Source organism: Tupaia chinensis, unplaced genomic scaffold, assembly GCF_000334495.1.
Source record: "Tupaia chinensis unplaced genomic scaffold, TupChi_1.0 Scaffold139943_1, whole genome shotgun sequence".
Taxonomy (NCBI): domain Eukaryota; kingdom Metazoa; phylum Chordata; class Mammalia; order Scandentia; family Tupaiidae; genus Tupaia; species Tupaia belangeri.
In genome coordinates, this window is record NW_006199822.1 from 66,652 (window position 1) to 81,226 (window position 14,575).

A 14,575-nucleotide genomic window follows, 5' to 3' on the forward strand; every position below is an offset into this window, starting at 1 on the left:
GGAAGTGTAAGGTGAATATAAGGTTATTTTGAAAATGTTATTCTATGATGTTATATTTAGAACATGTAATGCTTTGCTTTCCCAACATAAGGAATGTTTTTCCTATTCGTATCTTCTAAGGTTTATGACTGATATGAAGTTTATATAGTCTAAAATAACAAAAAAACTGCATGATGTGAATTTTCCAGTTAACAAATCTTGAAACGTGTTTGGGGACCTAGGGAAAGTTAAAGCAAGTGGAGACATTAACATACACATAAAGTGTGTGTGGGCAAATACTCTCATTCCCCAATAAAGGGACCTTAGGGCCTCTTGGTATGCATAATATGACCATCACTGTATTTACTTACTAATAAATAGCCACTTTAGTGGCAACCTAGAGCCCAAAAAAGAGAAAAGCAGTGAAGTTGAGTGATTTGATGTTGCAAGGCAGTAATGCGCCCCATCATATCAAGCAGCTGTCCCTTTGCCATTTCAGTTAACATCTTTGAAATAATTTCTTTAACAACAAATCGAGCTCTAGGAGGAAATGGAAAATACTTTTAAGAATGGTTCTAAATTGTTTAAAAATTAACACGCTGCAAGCAAATTGCCAAAGTTAGGATATGAGTTTGATGTTATTTAAATTAGGATTATAGCTTTTGCTAACGTTTTATTTATAAGGTAAATTATGGGAGTTTGGTGTAATAAGGAAAATGTTCTTTAAATTACTAAACCGTCTTGCAAATAGTTACAAAAATGGCATTTAAAAAACTAATCTACTACATTAAAATTACTTGTATTTATTTGTCTATATCATTAGGTGGCATTCATTGCTAAATGCCCTTGTCTCCTCTTTCGATAGCTTAGCAATTTCTTATTTTGAGGTACATGACAAAAGTCACTTTTCTTAGACTTTATAGCATTGGTCACCTCAGGTAGGGTAATTATTTATTATTAATTAGATTTTTCCCTTTCATCTCCCATTGTAAATATTACTACAATGAAGTCCTTTTGTACTCAAATTTTTATATGTAAGTTCATTTTGTGGCGGGAGAAAGAGAAACAGGAAAAGCAGAGGTTTCTTCTAGGTAGGGAAGGTATAGAAATAGGGGAGGAGTGAAGTGAGATGGTTGAAGGAGGGATGGGATTTTGTTTTGTGTTCACCAGAAATTTCAGTGCTCAGGTGGCTTCCTTAGACCTTTAAAGTAAAATCAATAGAGAAATATATCAGAATAAATTTCAGCGGTACACATGGTGAATTATTGTTTCATTATCAAAGAAGGTTAGGCCCAGAGAGATTAGGTGATTAGCCCAAAGCCACACAGCAAGAAATGGTGGCATTGAGGTAGAATTTAGGTCTATTTTTTTCTCGAGTGCCTATGACATTTATTCTGTAGAACATTAATACCTGTCCTACAGTTTTGTAGTGTTTGGGAAACATGCTCTGGGTGCTAACAAACAGGAAATTTAATTTATGGTACAAGTTTTGTGACCTGGTCAAACTATTTGGCTTCTTTTTCATTTTAAGTTAACATAATTAAAAAAATTGACTATTAAAAGTTGTATATATTTATGGTGTACAGCATAATGTTTTGATATATGTATACGTTATGGAATAGCTCAAGCTTTTTTTTTTTAATTACCAGAGTGTGCGTGTGTGAGAGAGAGATAGGGAGAGAGAGAGACAAGAGAGAAAGAGATACCACTCCCCCTCCCCCCCACCAGTGGGTCTCCGTCACATCACAGTTCCTTTTCTCCACTGTTCCATCCTGGTTAAGTGATTTGGGGCACTTCACCACTGCATCATGGAACCAGTCCTTTCGCCCAGTTTTTAATCAGGTTGTTTTTTACTATTTTTTTAAAAAAATTCTTTTAGAGAGGTTTTTGCTATAGGGCACATGCACTTGCCAGAGAGACAGAAAGACAGAAAGTGAGAAATTACCTCCTGAGGGGGGATGGCCATGCCACAATCCCTTCTCCTCCATTTTTCTCTTGGGATTTTGGGCATGCATGTATATGCACCCAGCATGAGTTTTAAGCTCCTTGGTCTGGGATTTGAACTGCGGTTGACTGCATGGGAGTCCAGTGATGTAAGCATTTCACTATCTGCTGATCCTTTTTTTTTTTTTTTAACTATTGAGTTGTTTTGTGTTCCTTTATATTATGAATACTAACCTGTTATCACATGTATAATTTGCAAATATATTCTCCTATTCCATACGTCATCTCTTCACTTTGTTGTTTTCTTTGCTGTGTAGACGCTTTTTAGTTTGATATTATTTCATTTATCTATTTTTGCTATTGTTGCCTGTTTTTTGTTTGTTTGTTTTTTTGACAGTTTTTTTGCTATAGGGTGCATGCACTTGCCAGAAAGACAGAGACAGAGAGACAGAAAGTGAGAAATCACACCCCGGGGGGGGGGCCACATCGCAATCTCATCTCCTCCATTCTCCTCTCCAGATCTTGGGCACGCACGCACATGTGCCTGGTGTGAGTTTAAGCCACCAGGTCTAGGACTTGAACCGTGGTCGACTACGTGAGAGTCCAGCAACACAGCCATTATGCCAACTGCTGTTCCTGTTGTCTGTTCTTTTGGAATCACGTCTAAAAAAGTCTTTGCCAAGAGCAGTGTTGTGGAACTTTCCCCCTATGTTTTCTTCAACTAATTTTAGAGTTTCAGGGCTTATGTTTAAGGCTCTAATAAATTTTTAATTGATTTTTGTACATGATGTAAGATGAGAGTCCTAATTTCACTCTTCACTCAGCATTATTTACTGAAGACAGTCTCCTCTCTGTGTATATTTTGTCAAAAATTAATTGACTGTAAATGTGCAGGTTTATTTCTGGACTCTTTATTCTGTTCCATTGGTCTGTCTGTCTTATAGCTATTCGATTACTGTAGCATTATAGTAGATTTACTTTTCTTTTCTACATGTATTTTTTTCTTTCGTTAGGGTAGGGGGAGGTACTCCTGACAGGGTTCACCACACTATAACCCTCTCCGCAGCCTCTTCGCCAGCCGAGATCACAGGTGCACACAATATGCCTCGCATGTTCAGGTTGATCTGGATTCAAACCTGGGCCTCCCATGTGACTGCAGTATTGTACAGCAGTGCCCCTCTGCCCAAGGGTCTTGGCCTATAGTATATTCTTACGTCAGGTAGTGTGAGGCCTCTTGCTTTGTTCTTTTTGCTCAAAGTTGCTTTGGCTATTTTGGGTCTTTTGTGGTTTAATATGAGTTTTAGGACTTTTTTCTATTTCTTTGAAAATGTTCATTGGAATTTTGATATGGATCATAATGAATGCATTGAATCTGTAGACCATTTGGGCAGTATGGAGATTTTAACAATATTAATTGTTCAGTCCATGAATACAGGGTATATTTATATTTATGTGTGCTTTGGTTTCTTTCATCAGTGGTTTGTAGTTTTCATTGTTCAGATCTTTCACTTTGTTGACTAACTTATTCTAAGGATTTTACTTATAGGTATTGTAGGTGGGATTGTTTTTTTTTTTATTGCTTTTTTTGGATATTTCATTGTTAATGTATAAAAATGTTACTGATTTATTATATATGTTGATTTTATATCCTGTAACTTTATAGGATTTGTTTATTAGTTTATTTGTTTGTTAGTTCTAAATTTGTTTATTAGTTTGTTTTTATTAGTTTGTTTATTAGTTCTAAATAGTTTTTGGGTTGAGTATTTAGGATTTTCTATGTATAAGATCTTATTGCCTGGAATATTTCATTTCTTCCTTTTCACTTTGGATTCCTTTTCTTTCTCTCTCTTGCCTAAGCTCTGGCTAGGACTTCTAGTGCTATGTTGAATAGAAGTGGTAAGAGTGGATATCCTTTTCTTGTTTCTGATCTTAATGGAAAATCTTTTGGCTTTTCACCATTGAGTGTGATGTTAGCTCTAAGCTTTTACATATGGCCTCTGTCATGTTGAGATACATTCCTTTTTTTTTTTTTTGCTGGAGAGGTTTTTGCTATAGGGTGTGTGTGCTCACCAGAAAGACAGAGAGAGATAGAGAGACAAAAAGTGAGAAATCACCCGCCAGGAGGGATGGCCACGCCACAGTCCCTTCTCTTTCATTCTCCTCTCTGGATCTTGGGCACGCGCACACACACACACACACGCCTGGCGTGTGTTTAAGTTTAAGTCACCGGGTCCGAGACTCGAACTGTGGTTGAGTATGTGCGAGTCCAGCGACATAGCCATTACATCAGTTGCTGGTCCCAAGATACATTCCTTTAATACCTAATTTATTACCTACTTGGCTTTAACATTTAAAACATTTTTTTGAAGTTTATTTATTTGTTCCCTGAGAGAGAGAGAGGCAGGAACAGAGAGAGAGAGAATAAGAGAGAGAGAGACAGGCACCCCAGCAAGGTCCTCATGCCATGGTCAACCACCAGTCTCACTCAGCCCTGCTCACAGGCTTGTGTGCTGATCTGCTTGGGGAGGTCCTGGAACATGAACTCAGGAACTTTCTCGTGTGGGTGCGAGTTGTGCTATCACTGCACTACCATGTGGCCTGCTGCCTGGCTTCTTTAAAGTTAGTGTTCTTGTTATATTAACATAACAATAATAATACCTATCATATGAGGTGATTTTAGATACTTTTTTTTTTGGTGAATCTGAAAATATTTTACCATAAGGGATTATTATTATTATTTTTTTCTAATCTAATAGGTGGTCTGTGTAATACTAAATGGCTTAAAGAAGTTGAATTCATGTTTCACAATTTCTTTTTTTTGGAATTATTTTTATTTAACTTTATTTCTTTATTTTAATTTGACCAGAGAGGGATAGAGAGAGAGAAAGAGAAAAAGTAAGAAAGCAAGCTGCCAGGTCCAGGACTTGAAGCATGGTCAGCCATGTGGGAGTTTAGTGCCCTTAACCACCATGCCACCTGCCAGCCCCTGTGTTTTACAATTTCTAATCATGGAAATAATTTTCAGTTTTGGAAGGGACTTAGAAAGTCATTTAGTATGCTATTTCCTGATCCTACAGTAGAACATTTAGGACATAGAATGGGTATGTGGCTTCTCGAAATCATGTATCTAATAAAGGACATCACCACCACTACTAGGGAACACCACTATTAGACTTGAATGTACCATGCACTGTGCTGAGTATTTCTCATTTATTATTTTTATTCATTATAACAATGAGTATTTTATCCATTTTGCTAATATTTTAGCAATATATTTTATCCATTTTGCTAATAAAGGAGTATTTTATCCATTTTGCTAATAAAGAAATGAGATTTAGGGTGGTCACACAGCTAGGCAGTGGTAAGGCCAGCATTCAAACCAGATTATGTCTAACTCCAGTGTTTGTTGTCTTAGTACATTGTAATTGGTCTCTTAATATTGGTTCCCAAACTCAACCTCCTGATTCCAGTTAGTAGAGTACTATCTCCTTGTACTATATATTTAAGGATCTGTTAATACTAGATAGTGTAAAGTTCGAATAATTTAAGAAGACTACTTCATCTGCTTAAAAATGAATTTTTTTTTCAGTTACATGTGAAAAGATGGTAGGAATCTTGCATTGTTTTTTTCTGATGGAATTCTTTTGCAAGGATAATTTGAAAACATATTAGTTATAGTAAATGTCAATGTGAAGGTATCTTTAGTTAATTAGCAATTGCCTTAAAGAAGCAAAGTAGTAGCATTCTACATAGTGGACTATTTTTTTTAATAATTATTGATTTTATTTTACTTATTCATTCATTTATTTTTTAATTTGACCAGAGAGAGATAGAGGGTGAGAGTGAGAGAGAGGCCACCAGATTTAGGACTCGAACTCTGGTCGGCTATATGGAAGTGTCCAGCGCCTTAACCACCACGCCATCTGCTGGTCCCCCATAGTGGACTATTTCAAAAGTAGTAGTATGTACTTTTGAAGTAGATCTGTTTTTCTTACAAAAGATTTATGAATAAAGCAAACTGATAGTATGGTGGTTAAGGCAGCTGAATTCCACATGGCCAGCTCTGCAGCCTGAGAAGGGATTTTGGCATGGCCATCTCCCATGGGGAGTGCTTTCTCACTTTTCTTATCTGTCTCTGATGAGTGTACTTGTCCTCTGGCAAATTAAAAATTTTTTTCTGAATATAATTTTGCTTGAATTAATAGTGAAATCAGTCTGTATTCCAAAAGTGGTGACAGCTTCACAATATTCATTGCAGAGAGAGGAACTGTCAGTATAAAATATAACAGTCATGAACAAGACAATAAGCACTTAATTGTGGGTTGGTTTACTTTTCCAAAGTAGGATTTTTAACTTCCCCCTCTAAAACTGTAGTGAGATCATATGATAATGTGCTTTTAGGGACTGCTTCATTATGAGAACACTTCTGTGAGGATGTTCTGTTCTTACTTCAGTAAGTAATTCTTTTTCTAATGTCTAATATTATTTACTTTCTAGTGGATGGGTTTTATTTTATAGCTAATAGTGTTTTAATAAAGGTAGAGTATTAAGTAATTGATACATAAAAATAGTGTATAGACATTTTATTATAGTATAATTTTCTAAATAACAAAACTTTGAGATAATAAAAATATAAGAAAATAAAACTACAGAAGAAAAAGCTAAAAGCGATGTTGTATAAAATGTAATATAGGGGACCAGCAGGTGGGTGGTGGTTAAGGTGCTGGACACTCCCACGTGGCTGACCATGGTTTGAGTCCTGGACCTGGTGGCTTGCTTTCTCACTTTCCCTCTTTCTCTCTCTCTGTGTGTATCTCTCTGGTCAAATTAAAATAAAATGAATGAATAAAAGTAAATAAATAATTATTTTTAAAAAATAAAATAAAATGTAATGTATATGGTGAGACTTTGAGTAACCAGCATTTTTTTTTTCCCTAGAGAGAGAGATTTTTGCTATAGGGCACGTGTGTGCTTGCCAAAGAGACAGTGAGACAGTGACATCCCCGGGGAGGGGATGGCCACACCACAGTCTCTTCTCTTCCATTTTTCTCTTGGGATCCTAGACACACACACACACACACACACACACACACACACGTTCCCAGTGTGAGTTTCAAGTCACTTGGGCCGGGGCTTGAACAGTGGTTGACTATATGGGAGTCCAACAACGTAACCATTACGCTATCTGCTGGCCCTGAGTAGTCAGAATTTAATGATCTAGTTTTTAAATATTTTTTGTTGATACCACTTTTAGGTGAAAAAGACAGATAAATTTATGTAAGTACATTTTAAAAATAGTTGAGGGACCAGCAGTTGCCAAATTGTTACATTGTTGAACTTCTACATAGTGAACAGTGGTTCGTTCAAGTCCTGTACCTAGTGGCTTCAAACTCATGCTGGGCATGTGTGTGTAGGTGTCCAAAATCCGAAGAGGAGATTGGAGGAGAAGGGATTGCAGCATGGCCATGCCCTCTGGTGGATGATTTCTCACTTTCTGTCTCTCCTTATCTCTCAGGCGAAAGCATGTACCCTATAGCAAAAATCTCTCTCTAAGAAAAGAAAAAAAAGTGACTTTTGGTCTGACCTGTGCATATTGGTTTAACAGCTTTGATATTTATACTATAATGTAATGTAATATTTGTATTCATAATCTGGTATCTGAAGCTGTACAATCTAGAAACATAAAAATGCACCATGCTGATAGATTTTGTGTGGACATACAATAGCACGAACAAAAACTGGGAGTTATCCATGAGTTTGATGGGGTTGCAATAAAGAGGTTCAGTAGAGCTTGAGCTATAAAGTGCTGCCAATGTGGATAAGCCAAGTTAATGGATGTCTTCAGATTCTAGACCCTGTTTAGATTACATACAGAGGAGAGAGGATGAAAGTAGCAGTTATGGTAAAATGATCTGATATCTTTATGGAAGGTGGATTGTTGTAGGAAGAACATAAGGTGATTTGATCCTCAACTGCGAGCTCTTTGAATAAGAACATTGGTGAAGAACACCTGATTTTTGCATTGTGATTTTGGAGAGAGAGTGTCAAATCTTAGAAATGGGATAGGGAGGGACTCGCAGATGGCATACTGGTGACGTTGCTGGATGTCCATGTAGTCGACTGTGTTTGGAGTCCCGGACCTGGTGGCTTAAAACTCATGCTGGGCATGTGTGTGCGCATCTACCCAAAATCACAAGAGGAGAACAGAGGAGAAGGGATTGCAACATGGCCAGGCCTCCTGGGGGGTCTTTCTATCTCAGCAGTAAGCACATGTGCCCTATAGCAAAAATCTCTAAAAATGAAAAGAAGAAAAGGAAATGAAAGGGAAGAGAAGAGAAGAGAGGAAAAAAAAAAAAAAGAAAAAGAGAGAAAAGAAAAGAAAAGGGATAGAGAAAAATAAACAAGACTAGGTAACTGAAACAGGAATAGGGAAGATTAAAGAGAATTCAGTTTGTGAATCTAGTGACGTAGTGATGAGGAAATTAATTTTGGCATTTATTCATTCAAAAGATATTTAGTGAGTACCTGTTGTGCTCTATTATTCCTATTATCAGAGCTGGAGAAATAACTTTGAAAGAATAAATAAAGCTGTTGAAAATTATGTGGATGTTAGAAAGAATGATTCAGTAATGAGAAGGAAAGGTAGTGGAAGGTTGGCAATGTGTCTAAATAAAGATGTCCACCAGAGTGTTGGAACTATGGTATGAGGTTAGAGAGAGGATTTGATATAAAATATGAAGCTATCTGTATAAAATTCGAAGTTACACTGTAAACTTACTGAAGGAATTGGAATGAAGAACAAAGAATCTTTTGTTAGTTGAGAGGAGGAAAGAAAAATGAACTGAAGAGGTCAGGGTGTATAGAATGAGGGAATTGGGATGGCATAATGGCATCATAGAGGAGAAAGATATTTTCAGTTTAGGAGGTAACAGAAACAACAGAGAGATCATTGAGTCTGAGGACTGAGAAAAGGTGATGAGATTTGACAAGGAAGATATATCAGCTTACAGTCTAATTAATCGGTTCTTAAACTTTTTTGCACACTGATATCACTTGGAGATCTTTAAGAGGGCTCCCCCTACAATATTCTGATTGAATTGCTATAGGTGTGACCGTGGCTCATGCTGGAATAACCATCTGACTATTTATATCCAGACATTTTTTTGTCATCCCAAATAGAAACTCTGTAACCACTAAATAATAACACTCTATTCCTACTCCCTTCAGCCTCTGGTAACCTCTCTTCTACTTTCTGTCTATGAATTTGCTTGTTCTAGGTACTTCATATCAGTGAAATCATATAATATTTGTCCTTTTATGTTAGACTTATTTCACTTCAAGCCTTATTTATCAAGGTTCATCTATGTTATAGCATGTATAGAATTTAATTACTTTTTAAGGCCAATAATATTCCATTGTACGTATATACCATAATTTGGTTGTTTTACCTTTTGGTTATTATAGGTAATACAGAACATGCCGTTTAACCACAACCCATACAGATATATTAGCTATTGCTATGTATCAAATTACCCTAAAATGCACATATCTGTTATTAAATAATAAATATTATATTATTTTCACATTTTTTTTTCTTTGAGAGAGAGATTTTTACTATAGGGCGGGTATGCTTGCCAGAGAGACAGAGAGAGACAGAGACAGACAGCAAGAAATCACGCCCCCGGGGGATGGCCATGCCTCAGTCACTTCTACTCTATTCTCTCAGGATCTTGGGCTTGCATGTACACACATCTGGCGTGAATTTTAAGTCGCTGGGTCCAGGACTCGAACCATGTGGGAGTCCAGTGATGTAACCATTACACATCTGCTGGTCCCCTTATTCTCAGATTTTCTGTGGATCAGAAATTTGTGAACAGCTTAGTAGTGTGATTCTGGCTTGAGGTCACTCATTTGATTACCATCAAAATACTAGCTGGGGCTACCATTGTTTGAGAGTTTGACTGGAAATAGAGAATCTAGTTTCAAAATGGTGCACTCATTTGGCTGAAAGTTGGTGCTAACTATTATCAGGAGGTCTCAGTCTCTCTCCACATGGGTTTTTCTTTCTTTTTTCTTTTTTTTTTTTGGAGAGGTTTTCACTATAGGGCGCGTGCACTCGCCAGCCAGACAGAGAGAAAGAGAGAGACAGAAAGCGAGAAATCACCCCCAGAGGAGATGGCCACGCCACAATCCCTTCTCCATTCTCCTCGGATCCTGGGCAAGCACGCACATGCGCCCGGAGTGAGTTTTAAGCCACCGGGTCCAGGACGTGAACCGCGGTCGACTACGTGGGAGTCCAGTGACATAGCCATTACGCTAACTGCTGGTTCCCCCTAGTAACATATTTTAATACCATCACTGACAAATATAAAGAAGAAAATAACCATTGGTAACAGAAATAATTCCTGCTTAAATTATGATATGTATCTGTCTAGAGACATTTCCTATACATGTATTATCTCATATTTAATATATTGTTTTTATTACCTCAGTTAAAAAAAATTCCTATTAAAATTGTGTATATATGTTGACCTAGAAACATTGTCTGTATACATTTGATCTGATTCTATAAACTTTTATTTTTGAAAATTATTTAAAAATATTTATTTATTTATTATTATAGGGTGCATGCACTCACTGAAGAGAGAGAGGGGGGAAAAGTAAGAAACTACCCCCTTGGGGGACGGCCACAACACTGTCTCTTCTCCATTCACTGATCAGGATTTTGGGCATGTATACACATGCATGATTTTCAAGCTCCAGGGTCCAGGACTCAAACCATGGTCAGCCATGTGGGAAACTAGCACTTTAACCATCATGCCACTTGGTAGCCCCTCTATGTACAATTATTTATGATCTAATTTTTGTATTTATGGCAAGCATCTTTCCATGATATTAAGCATTTTAAAAAAATATATTGGTTACTTTTTAAACAAATTTTAACTTAACTTACCAAAAATGGTATTTCATTGTTGTTTTAATTTGTATTTCTTTTATTACTAGTGATGGTAAATTATCTCATTTTTTTATTATTTGCATTTTTTGTGAATTGTCTTTTCATATATTTGCTAATTTTAAAAATTGGCATTTCTTTGTCTTTATCACATATTTATTATGTGTTAAGGATTCTAGAACATCATCATGTAGGTTGTAAATATTTTTCCTTGTGTGCTCGCTTCGGCAGCACATATACTAAAATTGGAATGATACAGAGAAGATTAACATGGCCCCTGCTCAAGGATGACACGCAAATTTGTGAAGCGTTCCATATTTTTAAGAAAAAAAATGTATATTTTTCCTTGCTTATCATTTGTGTTGTTGCTTTGAAGATTATATTTTAAAATTTTAGAGTTAGAAAAGGATAACAAAGGAAAATCTAACCCAGCACTTGTGATTCACAGATGAAGATGCCCTTACTTTCTTTTACTCTTGCAGAATTTTCTTCCTTATTTTTACCAGATCTTAACCTGCTATACTCATTGGCCTAATATTTTTGTATTCTGCTCATGGTAAAGGAGTAAAAGGTATAACTGACCCATTGCTCTTTGTTTTTAACAAAGAATCATTTGTAATAACCCCTAACAATTAACCACTGATGGTATATTGGGTATGAGCCATCAGGAGGTAGGAGAGATTCTATTTTTGTAAGAGTTAAGCAACTTCTAAGTTTCTTAGATGGTACTCGAATAGGTGACTGGTTCCCCAATCTTGTGTGTGTGTGTGTGTGTGTGTGTGTGTGTGTGTGTGTGTGTGTCTGTGTCTGGGTGTTTTTTTGATAGGATCTCCCTGTGTGGTGATCCTCCTGCCGTAGTTTCCTGAGTAGCTGGGATCTAGGAAGCTGGGACCTTTTTTTTTTAAAGGGGAACCCTGCCAAGCAGCAGTGTTTAGCACACTCCCTACCCTTTTATAAGACCATATCTTTTGTTTGTTTGTTTTTTTGAGAGTTTTTTGCTATAGGGTGTATGCGTTAACCAGAAAGGCAGAGACAGACAGAAAGCAAGAAATCACCCCTCCATGGGGTGATGGCCATGCTGAAATCCCTTCTCCTTCATTCTCCTCTCTGGATTTTGGGCAAGCACGCACACACGCCTGGCGTGAGTTTAAGCCACAGAGTCCGGGATTCAAATCACTGTTGACTATATGAGAGTCCAGCGACATAGCCATTATGCCAACTGCTGGTCCCTATGAGACCATATCTTGATCATGAAGTTGTTGTCCAGTTAATCTAAGCATAAACTAGAGGCTTAACTGTCACACTGCGGTTTATACTTTACCTCTTTCCAAAATAGACTTGAGATAGCTAAACTTTTATTTTGATTATAGTGCTGGAATTTGTGCCTTGCTAATAAATTTGATTAGATTAAATTCACTACTTCTAAATCTATCAAAATGAAGTACTTACTAAATAAGATGCATTCAAAAGTTAATTTATGTTTATTCATATTATTTTCTAAGATAGGGTTAACGTGTAATATTTAGATAATTTAATCTTATTTTAAAAACTTGGAACTTTCTAGTGGGAAAAAATGATGACTTAATATTAGTATTTCCTCAAAAGGAATAAATTATTTACTGCGAAGGACCAACATCTGAATCGTTCACATTCTTCCTCCTTGGTTGTATGTAGTTTCTGAAGTGTGTCTATCGCAAGTGGTAAGGGACTTGGCCCAAGTTTCAAAGACGGAGGAACTAGATTGTATAAATTAAAGCAAATACTGTATAGCAAGAGTAATATTCAATTTCCGTGATTATCTTTAGGACCTTTAGGAATTTTTCTGTTTATAAAGTGAAATCTCCTTAATTGGCACTCAAACATTTATCCACTTATGATCAACTTTGTTTTGTCTATGCCTTTACCTACTTTTCCCTACTCCTAGGATAATTTGAGACTAGTTACAGTAGGTAGAATGTGTTGACTCTGTAATTTCCATAAATAAAAATTAAAATGTTACTAATGTTCCACTTTAGGAAACTATAAGAAAACTTGAATTACATAATTTTCAAAAGAAAGTAGGGGTTAGCTTAAAAAAACTGGACTCCTCATGGGGATGGCAGCTCAGTTGATTAGAGAATCAGATGACTTCAGGAAATTTTCTTCTCTGTCTTTGTTATATCTGTTTTTCTAAATTGGAGGATTGGATGAAGCAGCTTCAGCTAATATATCAAATTCTTCATAGAAACTTAACCTATTTCTTACTCTGGTCTTAGTTTCTTCGGAGCTCTAATTTCCTAGGGCAGGCCCATTTCCTGACAGCCAGGCTAATTGTTTTTGAGCTTTGCTACTTTAAAGAGTCTGTCATTATTAGCAAGTGTAAAACTTGACCTGTTTAATAGTAGCTCTGCATTTCATTCATCTGCTTCATTTTTTTTCCTGATATGTGAAAGAATCAACCATGAGAACTTAAAGAGGTCTCAGAGATTATTTTATACATGAGGAAACTAAAGTACTACTGCTTTAAATGACTTGTCCAAAGTCACATAGTCTGTTAGTGGCACAAATGTTTCTATAATTTAGATTATATACCTCTTATTTGGGGTTAAGACTTCCTATCACTTGCTTTTGTCTAACTTCCTTGCCACGTCACACAAAATAGCAATTACCGTTTATACTCTTTAATAAAAATTTTTAAAACTCAGACTTATTAAAAGGAAACCTTTTCCTAGAGAATTTGGAATGATTTAGTCTACTGTAGAAGAGTCATCAATCTCCCTCCCTGCCAAGCCATGATGGTGAAGTGGCTTCTGTCTAGATACTGAGCTGTGAGGAATTTTAATGTAAGGCTAGTCTATTTAAGACTTTAAATTTCTAATTCTAGGGCACAGGGTTAAGGAAAGAGCCCACTGGAGGGTTCCTGAAACTTTTTCTCATCTTGGAGAATTAACAGTTTAAATTCTGGTCAACCTAGTTTAGGTAAGGATAGTTGGAAATTGTTCTTTTACCTATTTCGCATGCAGAAGTTTAAAGTCAGGTAAAGCCAGCCTAACAAACCTAAGGAGATTTATCCTAGAAACAGCGGGTAGGTGAGGATGTTTAACATTTCACAAATAAGGCCTTAATTTCTGGCAAACTCCGTGTCACTGCTAGTCTGGAGTACCGTAATTGCCATTAAGAAAGAATTGGTTTCTTAAAAGGGAAAAATCATGGAGAAAACTTCCTAAGAGCCTTATTACATTCTTTTTCATGAAATTATTTCTGTAACATATTGATTAATATCTAACTTTAAGAATTTTATGTAGGCATTTCACCATTATAATTTTGAAATATGGAAAGTCCTTGCAAACATTCTTAGATTGCTTTCTGTCTGTCTGCCCTGTAAAAGATCCTTTTAGTTAAATGGACCATCCTCCTTAAATGATGTCATTAGCTCAGATTGAAAAGACATTGCCTGCAGGGAAATCATTTAATTGAACTAAAGTGCCTTATTTCTGTAGATCTTGGAGCAGCTCACTCACTCTTATCTTGAGATTAGATAATTTATATCAGATAATTTTTTTCAACTCTATGAATGATAAAATGTTAAGAAAAGTAATCTTCCTTTTAAGGTATTTTGGTGTTTCATAGTTTTCCATCTATATCAGAGTTAGAATTGATGGTTCTTAAAATGTAGACCAAAATCTTACTTTTCAGATAAAAAATGTTTTTGTTCATTAG

At 36.2% G+C, this 14,575-nt stretch overlaps 1 protein-coding gene and 1 non-coding gene across 2 annotated transcripts in view; both read left to right on the forward strand.

Annotated features, from left to right (window-relative positions):
• The window catches only part of SKAP2 (src kinase associated phosphoprotein 2), a 200,180-nt gene that overhangs the window by 48,170 nt on the left and 137,435 nt on the right, over window positions 1–14,575 (forward strand). The gene's annotated exons all lie outside the window — the stretch shown is intronic.
• On the forward strand, window positions 11,092–11,198 carry LOC114004755 (U6 spliceosomal RNA). The gene has a single exon (XR_003546827.1). It is a non-coding gene; the product is annotated as a U6 spliceosomal RNA (small nuclear RNA).